The following is a 14,417-nucleotide window of genomic DNA, read 5'->3' on the forward strand; positions in this document are numbered from 1 at the left end:
GACAAGCTCAGGCTGTGTCTTACCGAGCCCCAGAGTCCTCGCCGCAGCCGCCCACTGGCAGGGCCCGAGCCTGGAAGCAGCAACGAACTGCTCCCCCACCCCCACCTTCGCGACCTAATGGCGGCGGCCGCTCGGAGCCCAGATCCCGCCCACCGCCGGGTCTCTTGACCCCACGCTGCAGGGGTTAGGCGAAGCCTCCGGCAGGCCACCGAGGACGTGGCGCCTTTGGGCGTCGGGCGTGGCTGGGCGAGACGAATGGCGGCCACTGCAACGCTGCGGAGGGCCGTTAGAGCCTCGAGGGCCCGGGAAGGGGGCTCTTCGTGGACGCCATCTCAGCCACCCATAGGCCTTGGAGCCCGCGTGGATCCGGGACCTGAGGTGATCTCTCTGCCCCAGTTGGACGAGACCTCACCTCGTCCGGACAACGACGGACAAAGGCCTTAACGGGCCCGGAAGGTGAGCGGAGCCCCGGTCGACGACGGGTGGAACGTTAGCGGGTCATCGGGCGGTTGGACAAAAAAATTGATTATGGACCAGTTTCCCCATGTGAAATCAGGGATTCAATAACTGTGTGCTTTTTTTGCCACTATTATTAAAACCACTCTTATATTATCACTTATGTTTCAGACTTAAGGTTTTGTTTGTTTTTGTTTTCTCCTTTCAACACCTAGGCCTTTCTAGATACATCTGTAGAAAGAATCCTACTACCTTGAAACTAAATTGTTATCACCCTGGGATTTATACATTAGTGGAAAAGTAGTGAGGTGGAGACTTTTGTATAAATAGAGTAGTCTTCAGGGAATTTTTGGAAAAATGTAGAGTTGGTCAAGTTTGTCTTGGTTAAAATACTTGACTTTCAGAAGTCGTGTCAGTGAGTTTGTTTTTTTATTGGAGTATAGTTGACTTATAATGTTGTGTTAGTTTCAGGAGTACAGAAAAGGGAATCAGTTATACAAATACATATATCCACTCTATTTTTAGATTTATTTCCCATATAGGTCATTACAGAGTATTGAGTAGAGTTCCCTGTGCTATACAGTAGGTCCTTATCCATGCACCTATGGTCAACTAATCTATGACAAAACAGGCAGGAATATATTGTACAATGGAGAAAAGACATCCTCTTCAATAAGTGGTACTGGAAAAACTGGACAGCTACCTGTAGAAGAATGAAATTAGAGCACTCGCTAATACCATACACAAAAAATAAACTCAAAATGGATTAAATACCTAAATGCTATAAAACTCTTAAAGGAAAGCATCGGTAGAACACTCTCTGACATAAATTGCAGCCAGATCTTTTCTGACCAACCTCTGAGAGTAATGAAAATGTAAACAAAAATAAATAAATGGGACCTAAGTGTCAGTGGATTTTTCCTGATAAATCTTTTACTAAGGAGTGAATACTTTGAGTAAAACTGATTTAAGACATTACCAGGGTTAGGCAGTACCATAGGGAATAGATGGGGGCTTTGTGTCACACAATGTGGAGGAAAGGGGAAAAATTTCCTTTATGTCAGTAGAAGCACTAGACACTAGCTTATAGATGTATTACAGTGGAGTCATTTAGTCATTTATTTCTGCCCCATGGCTACCATATGAATATGGCGAACAGTAGTGTGGGATGGAGGCTAAGGCTGCAACAGGGAAGAGGAAAATGGGAAACAAAGGAAGCAGGAATAGGAGGATTCTAGAGATACTCAGATGTTTATAAAAAATCATGAAAATAATTAACACTATCTGCAACCGAGTTTTCCAAAAATAGCTTTAAGGAGTCTAGCACAGTCTTTGCTTATATGGCTGTACACTTCTTTCAGGTTGATATTATGTTAAAGCTCTTGTATAATTTAAAACTCTGCTCATTATTAATATTTATATATTTTTTAAATTTTGGAAATGATTTTGAGCAGCATAGTGATAAGGTAGGAAATATTCTTTTAAATAATTCAAAAATTATAACAGTATTTTTTGCATATATCTAAAGATAGTACAAATTAATAAAACATATATCAAACTTGACCTTAAACTGTTGTCAGACACAACATAAGATTATAAGATTGATAACTAATCTTGTTAAGCCAATTAAATTTGTTATATATAGCATATAAGATGTACTAAAAAGTTTAGTGATGCAATGGAAAATCCTTAAGTGCAGAGCAAATCATCTTTGGAGGAAAAAGAAAACAGTTTTTTGAATTTAAGATGTCAATAATTATTTAGTGTATATTGGTTACCATTAATAATATTACAATAGCATACAAAATATATGTTTATCTACTTCTGTGTTTAACAAAAAGATTGTGTGAAAATCTTGACTAAAACAATGTAATTAATCATCACTATAGGTATGAAAGCAATAAAAATAAATATTATGGAATAAATGTATGATAATTTATGAATTATTTAAATGTACAGTTTTTATTCACCCAGGTCTACCTGTGCCATTTTTCCAACAGCATTTGCTCACTTCACATCTGTGTCATATTTTGGTAATTCTTGCAATATTTCAAACTTTTTTCATTACTGATAAATTTGTTACAGTAATCTGTGATAAGTGATCTTTGATGTTACTATTGTAATTGGTTTGAGGCACCATGAACCATGCCCATATAAGAGGGCAAATTTAATAAATGTTGCATGTGTTCTGATTGCTCCACAGACTGGCCTTTCTTTTGTCTCTCTCCCTTTCCTTGGGTCTCCCTATTCCCTGAGCCACAATAATATTGAAATTAGGCCAATTAATGACCCTACAATGCCCTCTAATTGTTCAAGTGAAAGGAAAAGTCACACATTTCTCACATTAAATCAAAAGATAAAAATGATTAAGCTTAGTGAGGAAGGAATTTTGAAAGTCTAGATATGTCAAAAGCTAGGCCCCATGTGTTAAACAGTTAAACAAGTTGTGAATGCAAAGGAAAATTTCTTGAAGGAAATTGAAAGTACTACTCTAGTCAACACTCTAATGGTAAGAAAGAGAAACAGGCTTCTTATCCTTATGGAGAAAGTTTTAGTGTTCTGGATAGAAGATCAAACCAGCCAAACATTCCCTTAAACCAAAGTCTTATCCAGAGCAAGGTCCTAACTGTCTCTAATTCTATGAAGGCTGAGAGAGGTACGGAAGCTGCAGAAGAAAATTTGAAGCCAGCTGAGGTTGGTTCGTGAGATTTAAGGAAATAAATTGTCTCTATAACATGAAAGTACAAGGTGAAGAAGCAAATTCTGATGTGGAAGCTGCAGCAAGTTATCTAGAAGGTCTAGCTCAGATAATTAGTGAAGGTGGCTACACTGAACAATAGAGTTTCAATGTAGACAAACAACCTTATATTGAAAGAAGATGTTATCTTGGACTTTCAGAGCTGAAGAGGAAAAGTCAATGTCTGGCTTCATAGCTTCAAAGTATAGTTTGCCTCTCTTGCTAGGGGCTAATACAGCTGATGACTTTAAGTTTGAAGCCAGCGCTCATTTACCACTCTGGAAATCCTAGGGCCCTTAAGGATTGTGCTAAATCTACTCTGCCTGTGCTCCATAAATGGAACAACCAGACCTGGATGACAGCGCATCTGTTTACATCGTGGTTTACTGAATATTTTAAGCCCACTGTTGAGACTCACTGCTCAGAAAAAGAGTCCTTTCAAAATATTACTGCTCATTGACAATGTACCTGGTCACTCAAGAGCTCTGATGGAGATGTACACCAAGATTAATGTTGTTCTCAAGTCTGCTAACACAACATCCATTCTGCAGCCTATGGATCAATGAGTAATTTCGACTTTCAAATCTTATTATTCAAAATGTACACTTTGTAAAACTGTAGTTGCTGTAGATATTGATTCCTCTGATGGATATGGGCAAAATCAATGGAAAACCTTCTGGTAAGGAGTCACTATTCTAGATGTCATTAAAAACATTTCTGATTCATGGAAAGAGGTCAAAGTATCAACATTAATAAGAGTTTGGAAGTAGTTGGTCCAACCCTTATGGATGACATTGAAGGATTCAAGACCTCAGTGAGGAAGTAAGTCCAGATGTGGTAGAAATAGCAAGAGAAGTAGAATTAGAAGTGGAGTCAGAAGATGTGACTGAATTGCTGCAATCTCATGATAAAATTTTAACAGATATGGAGTTGCATCTTATGGATGAGCAAAGAAATTGATTTCATAAGATGGAAACTACTTCCAGTGATGATTCTATTAAGATTGTTGAAATGAGAGCAATTAATTTAGAATATTACATAAACTTAGTTGATAAAGCAGCAGCAGGGTTTGAGAGGATTGACTCCAATTTTGAAAGAAGTTCTACAGTAGGCACAAGACTATCAAACAGCATTGCATGCTATGGAGAAATTGTTCATGAAAGGAAGAGTCAATTGATGTGGCAAACTTCATTATCGTCTTATTTTAAGAAATCACCACAGCCACCCCAATCTTAGCAACTACCACCCTGATCAGTCAGCAACCCTCAACACAGAGGCAAGATCCTCCACCAGCAAAAAGATTATGACTCACTGAAGGCTCAGATAACAGCATTTTTTAGCAATAAAGTATTTTTTAATTAAGGTATGTACATTATTTTATTAGACTTAATTGTATTATACACTTAATAGACTGGAGTTTAGTGTAAACATAACTTTTATATGCACTGGGAAACCAAAATATCAGTGCAACACACCTTATCGTGATTTTCTCTTTATTGTGGTGGTCTGAAACCGAACGCACAATATCTGTGAGGTATGCCTGTATTAGGCTCAGTAGTAGTGCACAGATTAGCACCTAGAAATCACCAATCAGTTCTACCATAGGCCATGTTGTAGAAAACTATCAAAAACTCATCTAAACACTATTTTCTGAGTCAGTATTCATGTTAATATCCTTCTCTAAAAACCTTTATAATGATTTATTCCAAGTTTGACATATTTTTAGGAAAGGTAAATGCATAATTATATTTCTTTCTCAAATTCAGCTTTTATATGGATATCATATAACATGATAAATTATATGCTATTAATCTTAAACTATCTATAGTTGTAGTGAAATCTATTAATTGCCTCTAAAATGATGAGTAATCAGGCAAAAAAAAGAAAACCTTTAATAATTCTTCCAACAGAAAGAGAGTTCCCCTAATGGAAACCATTTTAATGCCATGAGGCAAACATTATATGTTTAAATCAGTTTTTAAGTGACATAAAGATCCCAAATGATAACTTTCTCAGCCATATTCTTCATTCTCTAGTTTACACTGACTCCTACTTCTTGTCTATAGAGGCCCAGTCCCTCTGGAACATGGTGATTTTTATTAAGGCAAATATCTTCCTGGGGGCCGTCTGACATTTATTTATATATGTCAGTGGTTTCAGGAGTAAAAGGGTAGTAATGGATTGAGGTTTAATATACAGCACAGTCAGCAAAAATAAAGCAAAGCAAAATTGCATAAGACAGACATTTTAGGGAATGCATTGATAGCATACATGGTTTTCTCCCTCTAGAAATATACTCTTAATTATCAGAATTAGATGAAGTTTACCCAATCCAAACATCTATCTATCCATCATTTATCATCTAGCATTTATCTATCTATCCTCTATTATCTAACATCTAATGACAATTTTCAAAATTATCTTACAATATTTATCTAATGATAATTTTCCAAACTTTTGCCAGGTGACTTGTCAACATTGAGTACAATTATTTTTCTCATTGTCATTTTTCTCTCATTCCTCATCTGAGTGTCTCTGTTTGGGGGTGTTTGTGGGAGAGTGGAGGTAGGAGTGCTATATTGGCTCATGGAGAAGTCAGCTTTTTTATATCTTGTATTTGCCTCCTCTAATCTTTCTCAAATTAATTTTTCATAGTGAATTATGATCTCTAGGTTTCTACAGAAGTTTCTTCCTTCTAATTGCTTAGAAATGTTTGTTTGCTTTGGTTAACTTTGGTATGCTTCGTTTTTTCCTTTAACCTGAATTTCCTTTGTTATACACTTAAGGATCCGTGTTATGGCTGGTCCTTTATTTATTATGGCAATGGAGTTGAGGAAAATGCCATAACTAATGTTCAACTACTTTGGGCACTAAGTCACTTAACTCAAAAGCATACAATCTCTTGTTCAGAATCCTTATACACAGTATAAATAAACAAACTCCCACCTAAAATTCTTAATTTAAAATTCGTATTTAGTAATTTTACCACTATTGCTGTATAGAGTAAAGAGTACCATCGTGTGATTTTCTGTTAGACCATCGTAATCAGCAGACATCAGTCCCCCAAAGGAATCTAAAATCCATTTGGCACCTTCTAAACTAGAGTTAAAAATTTTATCATACAAAAAGATTTTTAAACAATAATGCATTGAACTTGATTTGGTGGTGAAATGAGTCAATTCTGCTAGGGCCAGAGATTCTGAGATTGTGCCATTACATTAACAAGCAACTAAAAATGTATTGTAGAGCTTCAAGAAATATAGTCTTATCATATCTTTTCTCATTTTTCTCCCTCATTTAGGTGAATAGGAATGTATTTTACTTATCCTTTCCAAACCCTAGGAACTCCATACAAGATTCACAGCAGTCTCCTTGTTTCCTTCTGTACCATTAGGAAAGTTGAGATGAAGCTTCAGAAGTATGAGTGAAATCTTTCCTACTTATAAGAAAGTTACCCATAAGAGTTCCCTTTGTGATGTGAAAGGCTTATGTTACCTGTGGTTTTAATTAGGTGAAAATATGGCCAGATTAAGGAGAGAATGCTGAAGATCAGTTATACCAAAATAGAACTATTAATTTTCCTTAAGAGCCACATAAGAAATTGATTATCCTAGAAGCATCTTTTTTTCTTTTAACATCTTTATTGGAGTATAATTGTTTTACACTGTTGTGTTAGTTGCTGATGTATAAAAAAGTGAATCAACTTTACGTATACATATATCCCCATATCCCCTCCCTCTTGCGTCTCCCTCTCACCCTACCTATCCCACCCCTCTAGGTGGTCACAAAGCACCAAGCTGAGCTCCCTATGCCATGTTTGTATTAAACAAACTAACAATAATTTCAATCCAAATGAACACTTGAATACCCTGAAAAAGATGGTCAGACCTTGTCTTATGGTTTCAAGGTAATAAATCAAAAGTGCTATCGCTAATTCGAAGATGTTACTAAAGGTCCAAACTTTTATTGCACTCTTTTGGATCTTGCCTTTAGAATATGTTCATAAGTTTTACAAAAGATACCTTATTAATCATGATGCTTTTCACCCCTATTTTCAGCATTTTTCAATAAGAAATGAGATTCTATATCATGATTATCAACATTAATTCCACGGTTGATCATTATGAATTTAAACTATTTCCAAGAGTCAAACTCTTTTTTTTTTAAGGTTTTTTCTAATTGCTTTTTATTTTTTTTTATACAGCAGGTTCTTATTAGTCATCAATTTTATACACATTAATGTATACATGTCAATCCCAAATGCCCAATTCATCACACCACCACCCCCACGCCCCTGCGGCTTTTCTCCCTTGGTGTCCATATGTTTGTTCCCTACATCTGTGTCTCAATTTCTGCCCTGCACACTGGTTCATCTGTACCATTTTTCTAGGTTCCATATATATGTGTTAATATATGATATTTGTTTTCCTCTTTCTGACTTACTTCAATCTGTATGACAGTCTCTAGATCCATCCACGTCTCAACAAATGACCCAATTTCATTTCTTTTTATGACTGAGTAATATTCCATTGTATATATGTACCACATCTTCTTTATCCATTCATCTGTCGATGGGTATTTAGGTTGTTTCCATGACCTGGCTTTGTAAATACTACTGCAATGAACATTGGGGTGCATGTGTGTTTCTGAATTATGGTTTTCTCTGGGTATATGCCCAGTAGTGGGATTGCTGGATCATATGGTAATTCTAATTTTACTTTTTTAAGGAACATCCATGCTGTTCTCCATAGTGGTTATATCAGTTTACATTCCCACCAACAGTGTAAGAGGGTTCCCGTTTCTACACACCCTCTCCAGCATTTGTTGTTTGTAGATTTTCTGATGAAGCCCATTCTAACTGGTGTGAGGTGATAACTCATTGTAGTTTTGATCTGCATTTCTCTTATAATTAGTGATGTTGAGCAGCTTTTCATGTGCTTCTTGGCCATCTGTATGCCTTCTTTGGAGAAATGTCTATTTAGGTCTTCTGCCTATTTTTGGATTGGGTTGTTTGTTTCTTTAATGTAGAGCTGCATGTGCTGTTTATGTATTTTGGAGATTAATGCTTTGTCCATTGATTCATTTGCAAATATTTTCTCCCATTCTGAGGATTGTCTTTTCATCTTGTTTATGGTTTCCTTTGCTGTGCAAAAGCTTTTAAGTTTCATTAGGTCCCATTTGTTTACTTTGGTTTTTATTTCCCTTACTCTAGGAGGTGGATCAAAAAAAATCTTGCTGTGATTTATGTCAAAGAGTGTTCTTCCTATGTTTTCCTCTAAGAATTTTACAGTGTCTGGCCTTACATTTAGGTCTCTAATCCATTTTGAGTTTATTTTTGTGTATGGTGCTAGGGAGTGTTCTAATTTTATTCTTTTACATGTAACTGTCCAGTTTTCCCAGCAACACTTACTGAAGAGACTGTCTTTTCTCCATTGAATATCCTTGCCTCCTTTGTCATAGATTAGTTAACCATAGGTGCGTGGGTTTATCTCTGGGCTTTCTATCTTGTTCCATTGATCTATGTTTCTGTTTTTGTGCCAGTACCATCTTGTCTTGATTACTGTAGCTTTGTAGTATAGTCTGAAGTCAGAGGGTCTGATTCCTCCAGCTCTGTTTTTTTCCTCAAGACTGCTTAGGCTATTCGGGGTCTTTTGTGTCTCCATACAAATTTTAAGATTTCTTCATTCTAGTTCTGTAAAAAGTGTCATTGGTAATTTGATAGGGATTGCATTGAAGCTGTAGATTGCTTTGGGTAGTAGAATCCTTTTCACAATATTGATTCTTCCAATCCAAGACCATGGTATATCTTTCCATCTGTTTGTATTATCTTTAATTTCATTCATCAGTGTTTTACAGTTTTCTGCATGCAGCACTTTTCTTTCCCTAGGTAGGTTTATTCCTAGGTATTTTATTATTTTTGTTGCAACGGTAAATGGGAGTGTTTTCTTAATTTCTCTTTCAGATTTTTCATTAGTGTATAGGAATGCAAGAGATTTCTGTGCATTAATTTTTTATCCTGCAACTCTACCAAATTCACTGATTAGCTCTAGTAGTTTTCTGGTGGCATCTTTAGGATTCTCTATGTATAATATCATGTCATCTGCAAACACTGACAGTTTTACTTCTTCTTTTCCAATTTGTATTCCTTTTATTTCTTTTTCTTCTCTGATTGCCAAGGCTAGGACTTGCAAAACTATGTTGAATAATAGCAGTGAGAGTGGACATCCTTGTCTTGTTCCTGATTCTAGACGAAATGCTTTCACTTTTTCACCATTGAGAATGATGTTTGCTGTGGGTCTTATATGGTCTTTATTATGTTGAGGTAGGTTTCCTCTCTGCCCACTTTCTGGAGAGTTTTTACCATAAATGGGTGATGAATTTTGTTAAGAGATTTTTCTGCATCTATTGAGATGATCATATGGTTTTTCTTATTTAATTTGTTAATGTGGTGTATAACATTGATTGATTTGCATATGTTGAAGAATCCTTGTATCCCTGGGAAAAATCCCACTTAGGCCTCCTGCATTGGCAGGCAAAATCTCAACCACTGCGCCACCAGGGAAGCCCGAAGTTGTTCATTTTATTGGCATAGTGCTGCTTATAGTAGTCTCTTAGGATGCTTTGTATTTCTGTGATGTCTGTTGTAACTTCTCCTTTTTCATTTCTAATTTTACTGACTTGAGTCTTCTCCCTCTTTTTCTTGATGCGTCTGGCTAATGGTTTATCAATTTTGTTTATCTTCTCCAAGAACCACCTTTTAGTTTTATTGATCTTTGCTATTGTTTTCTTTGTTTCTCTTTCACTCATTTCTGCTCTGACTTTTAAGATTTCTTTCCTTCTGCTAACTTTGGGTTTTGTTTGTTCTTCTTTCTCTAGTTCCTTTAGGTGTAAGGTTAGATTATTTTTTTGAGGCTTATATTGTTTCTTGAGGTAAGCTTGTAAAGCTATAAACTTCCCTCTTAGAACTGCTTTTTCTGCATCCCATAGGTTTTGAATTGTCGTCTTTTCATTGTTATTTGTCTCTAGGAACTTTTTTGATTTCCTCTTTGATTTCTTCAGTGAACTCTTGGTTAATTAGTAATGTAGTGTTTAACCTCCATGTGTTTCTGTTTTTTTACGTTTTTTCCTCTGTAATTCATTTCTAATCTCATAGTGTTGTGGTCAGAAAAGATGCTTGATATGATTTCAATTTTCTTAAATTTACGGAGGCTTGATTTGTAACCCAAGATGTGATTTATCCTGGAGAATATTCTGTGCGCACTTGAGGAGAAAGTGTAATCTGCTGTTTTTGGATGGAATGTCTTATAAATATCAGTTAAATCTGTCTGGTCTATTGTGTCATTTAAAGCTTTTGTTTCCTTATTTATTTTCATTTTGTATGATCTGTCCATTGGTGTAAGTGAGGTGTTATAGTACCCCACTCTTACTGTGTTACTGTCAATTTCCTCTTTTACAGCTGTTAGCAGTTGCCTTATGCATTGAGGTGCTACTATTTTGGGTGCATATATATTTATAATTGTTATATCTTCTTCTTGGATTGATCCCTTGATCATTATGTAGTGTCCTTCCTTGTATCTTGTAACATTCTTTATTTTAAAGTCTATTTTATCTTATATGAGTATTGCTACTCCAGCTTCTTTTGATTTCCATTTGCATGGAATATTTTTTTTCCATCCCCTCACTTTCAGGCTCTATGTGTCCTTAGGTCTGAAGTGGGTCTCTTGTAGACAGCATATATTTGGGTCTTGGTTTTGTATCCATTCAGCAAGCCTGTGACTTTTTGTTGGAGCATTTAATCCATTCACATTTAAGGTAATTGTTGATATGTATGTTCCTATTACCATTTTCTTAATTGTTATGTGTTTGTTTTTGTATGTTCTTTTCTTCTCTGTGTTTCCCACTTAGAGAAGTTCCTTTAGCATTTGTTGTAGAGCTGGTTTTGTTTTGCTGAATTCTCTTAGCTTTTGCTTGTCTGTAAAGCTTTTGATTTCTCCATGGAATCTGAATGAGATCCTTGCCGGGTACAGTAATCTTGCTTGTACCTTCTTCTCTTTCACCACTTTAAGTATATCATGCCACTCCCTTCTGGCTTGTAGAGGTTCTGATGAGAAATCACCTGTTAACCTTATGGGAGTTCTGTTGAATGTTGTTTGTCATTTTTCCCTTGCTGCTTTCAAGAATTTTTCTTTGTCTTTAATTTTTGCCAATTTGATTACTATGTGTCTCGGTGTGTTTCTCCTTGGGTTTATCCTGTATGGGACTGCTGTGCTTCCTGGACTTGGGTGGATATTTCCTTTCCCATGTCAGGGAAATTTTGGACTATAATCTCTTCAAATATTTTCTCTGGTCCTCTCTCTCTCTTCTCCTTTTGGGACCCCTATAAGGCAAATATTGTTGCACTTAATATTGTCACAGGTCTCTTAGGCTGTCTTCATTTCTTTTCATTCTTTTTTTCTTTATTCTGTTCTGCAGCAGTGAATTTCACCATTCTGTCTTCCAGGTCACTCATCCATTCTTCTGCCTCAGTTATGCTGCTATTGATTCCTTCTTGTGTAGTTTTCATGTCATTTATTGTATTGTTCATCTCTGTTTGTTTGTTCTTTAATTCTTCTAGGTCTTTTTAAACATTTCTTTTACCTTCTCAATCTTTGCATCCATTGTTTTTCTGTGGTCCTGGATCATCTTCACTATCATTATTCTGAATACTTTTTCTGGATGTTTGCCTATCTCCACTTCATTTAGTTGTTTTTCTGGTGCTTTATCTTGTTCCTTCATCTGTTAATTAGCCCTCTGCCTTTTCATTTGTCTATATTTCTGTGAATATGGTTTTTGTGTCACAGGCTGCTGAATTGTAGTTCTTCTTGCTACTGTTGTCTGCCCTCTGGTGGATGAGGCTATCTTTAGTCAAACTCTTTTATTAAAGAAAAAGACATACAACAATTAATACATAAATTAAATAATTTATTTAATATTTAAAGAAAATATGAAATGGCAGGGGTATAGGAAATTATATTGAGTTCCTGTTATGTGACACAAATTATAGAGAATCTTATGCATTTTTAAATGGATAAAAGACCTAAATATAAGACTGGATATGAGGAATTCCTAGAGGAAAAAAGGCAGAACCTTCATTGACCTAAGTCACAGCAATTTTTTTTTGGATCCATCTCCTAATGTAAAGGAAATAAAAACAAAAGTAAACACATGGGACCTAATTAAATTCAAAAGCTTTTGCACAGCAAAGTAAACCATTGACAAAATGAAAAGACAACCTGTTGAATAAGAGAAAGTGTTTGCAAATGATATGACTGATAAGAGATTAATATTCAACATAAAACTCAACATCAAAAAAAAAATAAAGAATTCAATTTTAAAATGGGCAGAAGAACTGAGTAGACATTTTTCCCAGTGCAGTTGGCCAAGCGGCACATGAAAAGATGCTCAACATCACTAATCATCAGGTAAATGCAAATCAAAACCACAATAAAATACAACCTCACTCTTGCTGTCATCATAAAGAAAACAAATAACAAATGTTGATGAAGATATGGAGAAAAAGGACTCCTTGTACACTCTTGGTGGGAGTGTAAATTGGTCCAGCCACTGTGGAAAACAGTAGGGAGGTTTCTCCAAAAACTAAAAATAGAACTACCATATGGACCAGCAATTCCACTCCTGTGTGTGTATCTGAAAAAAAACCCAAAAACACTAACTTGAAAAGATACATGCACCTCAATGTTCATAGCAACATCATTTATAATTGCCAAGATATGAAAGCAATCTAAATGTCCATCAACAGATGAATGGATAAATAAGATGTGATATATGATATATATATATAATATATATATGTATATATATACATATATGTAATATATATGTGTATATATATATATATACACACATATATATACACACACACACACACACATACACATGGAATACTACTCAGCCATTAGAAAGAATGAAATTGTACCATTTTCACCCAAATGGATGGGTTAGGGGGGCATTATGCTCGGTGAAATAAGTCAGACATAAAGTCAAATATTGTATGATATCACTTAGATGTGGAATCTAAAAAATACAACAGACTAATGAATATAACAAAAAAGAAGAAGACTCACAGATATAGAGAACAAACTAGTGGTTACCAGTGGGGAGAGGGAAGAGGAGAATGTCAATGTAGGGGTAGGAGAGTAAGAGGTACAAACTATTAGGTGTAAAATAAGGTACAAGGATACATTGTACAAAATTTATAATAACTATAAATGGAGAACGAACTTTAAAAATTGTGAATCACTATTGTACACCTTTAACTTATATAATATTGTACAGAAACTATATTTCAATAAAAAAATTGTATCACTACCTGAAAGATAGGCAATATTGCCCTCACTTTTGGAAGTTCAGAGAAGCTAAGTCATTTATCTAAGTTTGAAGTCACAAAGAAAGAAAAAAGAGTGGATAAATTTTAGTTAGCAGCTCAGGAATACACAAATCCCAATTTATTTTATACATTTAACACCATAATACATGAAACACAATTTTGAAAACTTTGAAATAATCTTACTTATAAACTTTGAGGAAAAAATATAAGTTACTAAAAAATAGAACCCAATGGTCTTTCAAATGAGTAATACACAAATACCAGTAACATTTATCGCAATTGTTCACGTATAGTCCAAAAACATAAAATATTTTAGTATAATTGATAACATCATCAGATTATAGGAAGAAAATTTTATGATGTTGACAAAAGAGAGTGAAGTCACTTTATACAATACAGCAGTCATTCCTAGTAAACACACTAAATAAAATAGAAATAAATTAAATCTACTTAAATATAATAAAAATTTTCTACAATCTGCAATTAATATTATCTTAAATTACAAATATGTTTAAGGAGCAAGAACTGAATGGCCAGTGTTAAGATTATTATACAATATTCACATGAGTTTCTAATAAGTAGAACAACAAAAAAATAATGGACATAATTAGTATAGACCATATTTTATCTGTAAATGTACAATTGTATATTTGGAAAAATCTAAGAAGATATAAAATTACAGAGATAAGATAACATAATAAAAAACAGTATAAAGTGGCTGATTTATAACTATTGTAAAGTGCAAAGTTCTATAGCTGTGTTCTAATTTAACAACAGCAACATTAAAAAGTGGTAAAAAAAAAATAAATCCTTGATAATAGAAAAGAAAAATCTGCA

The sequence above is a fragment of the Neophocaena asiaeorientalis genome, unplaced genomic scaffold (genome assembly GCF_003031525.2).
Source record: "Neophocaena asiaeorientalis asiaeorientalis breed wild unplaced genomic scaffold, Neophocaena_asiaeorientalis_V1.1 scaffold55, whole genome shotgun sequence".
Taxonomy (NCBI): domain Eukaryota; kingdom Metazoa; phylum Chordata; class Mammalia; order Artiodactyla; family Phocoenidae; genus Neophocaena; species Neophocaena asiaeorientalis.